The sequence below is a fragment of the Thalia democratica genome, chromosome 9 (assembly GCF_965202585.1).
Source record: "Thalia democratica chromosome 9, ktThaDemo2.hap1.1, whole genome shotgun sequence".
Taxonomy (NCBI): domain Eukaryota; kingdom Metazoa; phylum Chordata; class Thaliacea; order Salpida; family Salpidae; genus Thalia; species Thalia democratica.
The window spans coordinates 9,633,422-9,642,749 of record NC_139173.1 but is presented as its reverse complement, the minus strand read 5'-3'; positions in this window follow the sequence as shown (position 1 = coordinate 9,642,749).

Sequence of the window (9,328 nt, the reverse complement as noted above, 5' to 3'; positions counted from 1 at the left end):
AGAAAAACATGTGATTACTGAATTTTTTTCATACCTTTGTTTAGTACAAATTAATATACTTAAAAATATAAACACCAGCCGGATTTCACTTGCAGGCCGCGTATTGTCCACTGTTAACAAAGTTAAACTGAAGTTCAAAATTAATTTTTAAGATTGAATACGTAGTTTACATTCTATTGATCAGTTTTCAGCCCTTTACGGCATAATTTGGTTTTATAACGACAGCAATACATCATTTTACAACGAATGTACTTCGAACGTAAGAATAGTTTTAAAGAACCATAAATTTTAAATATAAAATTTTCTCAACAAATACTATCATGGCAAACTTAGTCCTTTCTTAAACTTTGCAATCCTGTATGAACATTTAATCGAATCCATATACTCAAAACTATTAGAATATCACTTTTTTTTTTTTTTTTTAGCCTTAAGTACATATGTTAGAGAGTGTTAAAAAATATTTTTTAACGTTTTTAGTATTAGATACAAAACTATTTTCAAGGTTTTTTTATTCGAAATTTTTTAAGAATATTTATTTTTTGTTTTTCAATGCATTTTGAAAAAAAAAATATGTAAAAAATTTTTACTTTTGGAAAAACTTTCTAAATTATCCACCACAAGTTCTATTTGTAACGTATACATACAAGCTCTCGGTAGTCTCAGACAATCGAGAGCTTGTGGTCTGATGATCCAAGTTGTATAGACTAAATGTTAACTTGGGCTTCACAGCACATTTAAGTACAAGCTCTAGCACTAATGACTTTTGGCCTTTCTTTGATTTTTCTTTGTTTTCAATTTACATATACATTTTTTAGTTGGTTTATTTTTTGTTGGTTTAAACTAAAAGAGTTTTATATAGAAAAATAAACTAAATTAAACAACTAAGTGAAAGTTTTTTTTTTCGAAAATTAAAGCTTTTATTAGTTGCACAATTTTAAGAATTTTATATAAACTTTACAATAAAAGTGATTGACAAAAATCGAAACTAATCGTTTGAATTGAATTTAACGTTTTACTTATCTGCGTTTTTCTAATTTTAGATCTAGTATCCGGATCCGGCCGGATTTTAGTTTGGAAAGGTAATCTGGATCAGTTAGATTACAAAATAGTTTCGTATTTATAGGGAGCTAGCCGAATTAATAATTTAACAGTTTAAATAAAATAAAGTTATGCTTTAGTTTTTTAAAGTTGTTATTATACTTATAAGGTATCTTTTTTTAATAAGTTAAATTTATCATAATTTTCTATATACAACATTTTCATTTATTTTCTAAAATATCATGATACTAAACTTTAGTTAATTCAAATTATTATTGAAAAATTTTATGTATAAAATTTTCAGTACTAATTTAGCTGTAAGGCTATTTCAAAGAATACTTTTCAGGGTCTTCTTGAAACATAAAGTAATAAAGGGTACAAAAAGAGTTACCAAATTGATTTGCTAAAAACTAATTGACTTTTGTTGTAATTTAAACAATGTTAAATATAAAAAATATATTAAAATTTCACCCAATGCTACGTTACCTAACAACTTGATACACCATCAAAAACTTTTCCTTTATTAGTTACATCACGACTAAATTTTAGGGTTTTAAAAATTATCTTTTCTAGACAATGTTTAGCTTTTTATGAGGTGAATGTCTATTGAACTATGCCAAAATAAACTTAAGATAGTATATTATTTTTACAATTGTTTTCTTTACTTAATTTTTTATCTTAACAAAGTAGAGTAGAATTTACAATTAAACATTTTATCAAAGTTTAAATAATTAATTTAAGAATTTTTTAAATGAAAAGTTTGTAAAGCATGTTAAGAATAACTTTTACGTAACTAACTAAATATTATAAAACTTAATTAGGTTTTTAAATATTAGTTCATAAAACTAGAGCTTAAGGAAACGTGTTAGCAACAAGTCTTTAAAATTAGTCTTTTAAATATTTTTACAAACTAGTTCGTACAATATGATAAATGTTAATTTATTTCGTATTTGTTTAAAAATATTTATTAAAAGTGTAACACGTTTTGACGTAGAAGATAAGTAGTAGTATACAATATATACAAAAAAAAAAGTTATTGTAAAAATATACAGATTACAAATTTACAAAAAAAATACTAATTTACTTGGTATATGTAAAATAAATCATAATTATCTCTGGTTAAACTAAGATAAAACAAAAAAAAGTTCAAGTTTAAACTTCATTATTCTTTTAAATCAAAAACTTAAACTTAAAAGATAAACTACTAGAACTAGAACAATAAATGCGAACAGGTAATACGATAGTATACAATTAAGTGTTTTATTTAAATTAAGTGAGTTCGCCGCACAAAACTATAAAAGTATTTAAGTTCAAATAATAAAATAGTTTCTAGAAAAACTAATTAGTAGCTTCGAAATTTATACTGGACTATTTTTAAGATAACTCACAAAACTTTTAATTGAAAAACCACAATTTTAAAACTCTTGCGCCCAAATTGATAACAGACCTGAGCATTATGAACGCAACGATAATAGAAAATACTTTCACCACTTTTCTGTATTTGGAATTACTTTCCAAACTGTTTTCCCGTACAACATTTGCATCGTCATTTTTCTTAGTATCTTCGTTTTTTCTTTAAACAATGTAAATTTTTGTTAGAATAGATCAAAGTATTAAGCGAATACTAAATGTAATACTTCAAATATGTTTAAAATACACAAGGAATGTTCTAAATGTAAAAGCTTTCAAGTGTGTATTAACTTACAATTTTTTTAGGTTGTTTCAAGTAAATAAACACATTTATTGTTTTCTTGTAAAATAAATGAATAGTTTCTTTTTAAACACAGTTTGATAAAAAATGATTTGTGATATTAAATTATTTATGGTTAAAAAACAAACTTTTTATTATTACTAGTTTATATGCTGAAAATGCTTATAAACTAAATTGTTTAAATATTTAGGCATCTTTTTATACATTTTCTAACCTATTTTAGTTCAGTATGCTTTTTATTACTAGAAAAGATTAAACTTTTAGTATCATAAACTTTTATACTAAAGATAACTAATTTAAAGCAGTTAGTAAGAAAAAATATGTTAATTAGCTATTGTAAAAACTTATTTTATTTCAAAAATTAAAATATTTTTGTTATGCACTTATATGTGTGCAAATCAGTTAAAATTAAGGGATTTAAAACTACATTTATATAGTTCAATAAAGTAAATGAAAATTAAGATTTTTTATAAGCTTAACTACCTTAATTTTCTAAAGTAGAAACCTAACAATTTTTCGAAACAAATTTGTGCACATTGTTTTTACTTATGTAATTTAATAATGAAAACCTTAGAATTTCACAAAATAAAACTTGCTAAACATGTTGCTAGTTCATACAAGTACTTATAAAAGTTTATAAAATCACTTAAAAAAAAGTATAAATATAATTGCTTTCATTAAACTTTTTAAAAATTTTACAAGTATGATAAGATAAAGTATATTTAAATTTGGTATTTGTATAAATAACATTAGCAAAATTTTATCAACAAAATCCTTGTTTTGAAAACACCAGTGAACCCATTTTAATGCCTTTAGATCGAAGCATAGAAAATAGACAATTAATTTTTTTTAAACTAACACAAGTCAAAATAAATATAATAAATCATTTAATTGTCATGCAAATTGGTAAAAATGAGTGTATAAAATATACTTACTCCTTGTTGAAATAGCTGTACATCTGAAATATGATGTCCAAAAGAGTAATAACGGGAATGGTCCAAATAAATAACTTCAAATAGATGGACGCTTCTTTCTTCTCGCCTGAATAAGAAACATAATTGTGAATAAAAACACAGTTTCTCAAACATATTCGTTGAATATCAAACTGTGTCTCAGTGTACTGAATTGTAACAACAAATTTAAAAAAAATTATTTCTTTGTTACGCTAACACATTTTTCTGTGTGTTAACCCTTCAACAGAGCTATAAAATTAAAGAAAATTATATTAGAGGAGTATTTCTTAAACCTTAGGGCTCCGTTAAAGGGTTAACACACAGAAACATGTGTTAGTGTGATAAAGAAATAATACTGTTTAAATTTGTTATCATTATACATGGTGAACTTGTTTAGCTAGGATTTTTATTAGCAAAAGCTTAAATTTATATTTTAAATAGTTGTATTGAATTGTAGTGGTTTTGATTATGTTTTTAGTTGAAAAAAATCCCTTAGTTTAAAATCTCTAGTTTTCTTACCCAAGGCCGTAGTTATAAATTTAAACAATGTTCGAAAAAAAAAATCATTGTAGAACTCTCTGCTTCTTTCTACGTTAACAAATTATATTTAGCGCTATCTCATCAGTAGTAAAAAGAATATTTTATTTAATTACTAACCAGTGACAGATTCAGTTTTTTCAGTTGCAGGTTCGTTCCACTGCTCCCATGACACTAAAACAAAAATAAAAACTTTCTACTATATAAACATTAAGGAGTATTTACTGTTGATATTATTAATTGATAACATTTTATTTGCCATGGCAAGTTTTAACAACAGTTGTTGCTCAAAATATTTGTTTGATTGTTGATTATTTGTGTTTCGTTTAATGTTATCATAAACCTTTATATTAAGTTAGATTTTTTTTGAATTTCTTGACTCAATAGTAGCATAACTTTATTTTAAAATGTTGCAGTACAAATAATAAAATATAAATACATAAAGAGAAGCTTACCGACAGCAGTTAGACCTAATCTGTAAAGTAATAATTAGCAATTATTATTTACATAGGTATAAAATTTTAAAATTATAAGTGATTAAAAAGTGTGTACTGTTTTAACTGGTTACTCAAAAATATTTAAAAGTAAATTATTTTTTTAAAACTAAAAAGGTTTAAAAACTTACGTCCAAACCATAACTACGACCATCAAACTTGTATAGTACTTGTTTTTGTGCAAATCCATATTTTTGTATAAAAACTTCATAACCTGAAAATATTTATCATTGATTTACTATTTTAAATGTTTTATTTAGGACTAAGACTAGTTGTTTTTTCTTTTTAGTTTGTTTTTTACTGTGGTAATAAAACACCACTTTACTTAATGTATAATTACAATCATCAAAACATAAATTGTACTTTAATGTCTAATATTTAACTTAACAACTGATATTACTTTTATTTTGTAAAAGTATCAACATGTAAACTGCTGTATTAAAAACTTAATGATATTTAAGTTCACTGTAAACACAAAGTTAAAAAGTAAATTACATCAAAACAAGTTATTGAAAAATTTAAAACAAGCTAAACTATTACTTTTAAGCAAAACAACTTAACTAAAAAAGAGTTTTCAACATCATACCGATTTCAAGCCGAACTAAATATGAATAATCAAACTTGCTCTTACTTATTTATAAGCAGTACTAATGCGTGGCAATTTTGCGCAGACTGAATATAATTACAAAGTTAATTTAGTGCTTTTTCGTTGTTCTTTATGGAGATGTTTGAGCTAAATTTACATAATGAAGCTTAATTGTGCCTAATTTCAAGCTTTTGTTTTATTCCTTATTCAGACCATAAAGTAGATTTAAGCTTAAGGAAACTTTAAATGAAGCTAATTTTATAGCAGTAATTTTTCTTATATATTTTTTAATTCAAAACTGTTTACAAGGCAAATTACAAAATGTATATAATTTTGCTTAACGCTAACTTTTTTAATTCTTTTTTTTTTTTAACTAAATCAAAACTTATAATTCGGCTTGTGAAAAAAAACAAACACCTTTCACTCAATTTTATTATAAAACGTTTTAAGTTTCTAAACAACTAGTTCGCTGACAAAAAATACTCGCCCTTAAATCATAATGCTGACAACATAAAAATTATCTAAACTTTTTAACAAAACTATTAGCCCTACATAATTAGTTTTAATGTAAAGAAAAGATGCTACTAACTCTGAATACTACTGCTTCTAAATAAACATTTTTTTCTACAAAAAACAGTATAATTCAATTTAGCCTTAAGCGTACTAAAAACTTTTTATTTTTCTTTGTTAGGCTTAAGAACAGTACGTACATAAGCTTTTTTAATTTGAATTCTTTTGTTAAAGATTTTTATAAAAAACACTGACTATCGTTTACCTTATAAGTACATATAAGTCGATTATTTTGAATTGAGTTTCTATATTTGGTCAATGTAAAGCTACTTTTAGTTTGAACTCGTCTCTCAAAAAACAAATATGATTGCTAGTTTAAACTGACAATTTTAAACTACTAACCAAAACAAGGTACCTGACAAAAACAGTTGTTGAAAACTTGTGTTTTTTTATCAGTGTTTTAGTTGAAACAGTCTTTATACAGAAAGTTTGTTGAGTATGTACTTTTTTCCGTGAAAGCAAAGAAGTGTTTCGTATCTGATAAAAGCTTTTTCACGTTACTATAACGACAGGAGTCGAATATTAAACTTTACGAGTATAGATAACGAAATAGGGAAATTCTTTAGTATCCTGACAACAATATTGTGCTGGTGAGCTCAAACACACCATATGTAGCAATTAGGTAGCAAAAATCAAATTTTAAAAACCTTTTTTTTATTTTAAGTCAGCAGAAAAACTTTAACATCTATATTAAGTTAACTGAGTTGCCACTTTTATTTTATTTAATAAGGTTTGATTTACTGTAGATTGTTCTAAATATTTACAGTGAAAATGTATGTTTTTGTTTTAGATAAGTAATACTAACTTAAATACTAATTCATGTATCTATAACATTTTACTTTTTATTTAAACGATTAAATGTTGCAAACTATTTAAATTGTTACCCAACTTTCTAAAAGCACTTCTAAGTTTAAGTAATTCAGTCACAAAACTATATGCTTGTATAATAAATAGACTATTAAAGTTCTATGTTTTTGTATTTATGCATGGTTTTAAACTTGAATAAGATATCAAAAGTATTTAAACATCAAAATTTCAAAGTGTTTGAAAAATAAATTAGCGGCAATTTAAATTAATACCACATCTAGTGAACATTTGAATTTACCTATTAGATACTGACTTTTTGTTTAAGTTTGAATTGTTTAAATTATGTATTTATAGTTGTTTAACTTGTTGTAACTGATCTACAATGAAGAATAATTTTTATAAGGTATTTAATCATATACCTAAATAATAAAGTTTTTAGTCCTTTATGACTATACTTCTATACTTTTACACTTATAATAAGAGTTCAAAGTTACTTCATAAGTATTTGTAAAGTTTGTATAAGTAAGATCGACTACATTTATAATTACAACTTTTATTTACATACTGACCGATTCAGTGCTTATGACGTCACAACAAAAATTACTCATGGCTACACTTTAACTGAACTTGTATAAGAAATGTGTTTGTTACATTTATAACTTCTTACCTAATTACTTCTTTATTATAACTTCTTAAACATTTATAAGTTTGATTGGTCTTTTATAGTCAAAATGTATTTAATTAGCTTCATGAATGTTATCAATTAAATTGAATAATTCTTCTAAGTTTTAGTTTGTCAATTTTGATGTTTGTTGCCAATCTTGAAAGCTTTAAATTTGCATGAAGTCTTTCCAAAGGTGAAGGTTTTTTGGCATTCATATCTTTTTTGTCTAACTTCAACTTAGCCTTTAACAATAACTTTTCTTCACTATTAAATTTCAAAATTTTAACATAGACTGCAATAATAAAACTAAATTAAGTTGTTAAAGAAACAGCACAAGTAATATTCTAAACAACTATAACCTAAGAGTATACTTACAATTTCCACCTTCGTACAATCAGGAATTTTCCTTGATTAATCAATTACTATTGTTATTTTTATTTTTTTTGCATTATTTTACTTATCATTTACTATCACTGTTACCCCTGACCCTCAAGCTTGGACTGTAGGCTTTTCTCGGTTTTGATTGGGTGGGAGTTGTGCGCGGGTTGGAACTGAACGTGTCCCAACCTAAGGCAGTGTACAGGTGGCCCCTATGCAGCCGGCAAGTAAAATTTTTATCCGCAAACTTTCTTTTCAGCTAAGAAACAACTTATGCGAAAGAAACTAATTTAGTTATTTGATAACAAAACTTTTTAACTGTGCTCTTTTGTGCTTGTTAGTTAACTGTGGTTCATGTGTATTTACTTACACAATTGTATGTTCTTTAAATGTTCTAGGACTTACGAAGGACTTTTTTTTTGAGAAGGTTTGACCCATTCCTCATAAAAGGCTTCAAATTTTAGATCTAAGGTAGGAATATGGAAACTGTTATTGTTATGGGTGTGATTAAGCAGAAAAAAGTCTTTTTCAGGTAGTAATTGTTTAAAAATAGTCTTGGTGGGCATATATTAAAAAAACTCACAAAAAGTAGTCTCTTTAAAATAAATAGTAAATAAAACTATACTTTTTTTTTAATTCTCTTAATTTTAAGCTTAGTAAAAAAAATAATGAAATAAATAATTTAGTATAACAAAAAAAGGAATTCAATTTCTTACAGTTTATTTTTTATGTTTACTAATAGGCATTTTACCTGCTTTCTTTAGCTATAGACACTTATGACTGATAATTATTAGAATAATATTTTTAAACTTTCAATGCAATCCAAAAAATATTAAGTTACATAGCTAAGAAGTCCTCAAAGTCTTTTTGAAAACTTTTTTTTTGCCTTATAATATTTTTATTCAAACTGAATTTTTAGTTACAAAGTGGTAAACATCAAAAAATATTTTATATGAAACTAAGTTCTTATACAGAGTAACACAATGTATAAGTCATTAACAAAACTAAATTAATTTCAAAATCTGTCATTGTATTGACACAAAATATCAACTACAAAAGTTACTTCCTGTGTAGCAGATAACTTGAAAACTTTAAATTGTGTTACAAAAACTCTTGCTCTACTGATCTCAAAATAAAAACCAATTCTGAAAACGAACTTCTAGGTGCTACGGATACCTTTAGTAAGCTAACTATTAAGTTCTTCTACATTCCTCTATTGAGATCGTTTTTTAATACTTTTTGGGTAATTGGTATTTTGGAGTTTGTTAGTACTTTATCTTCTTTTTTTTCACTGATAAAAATCAGTAGGGATTAGCAATAGCTGCAACTCCGCATGTCCGGTTTGACACTGACCTGCTGCAGTGCTCTTTAAAACTCATTGCTCGTCTTTGACAAATACTGATCAATTTAGTCCTTGAACCAGAAAGGACAACGTTGAAGATGTAAATCCAAACAGTAAGTTTTTAAAAGTCTAAAAACTTTTTTAGCCAGTTTTCAGGGGATCTATGTGTCATTATGAGGCTGGTTTAAAAGTTTCGGTGTAACCTACTAACAGTAGACGTACCTAGTCTAAAAACTAGGCAGGCAAGT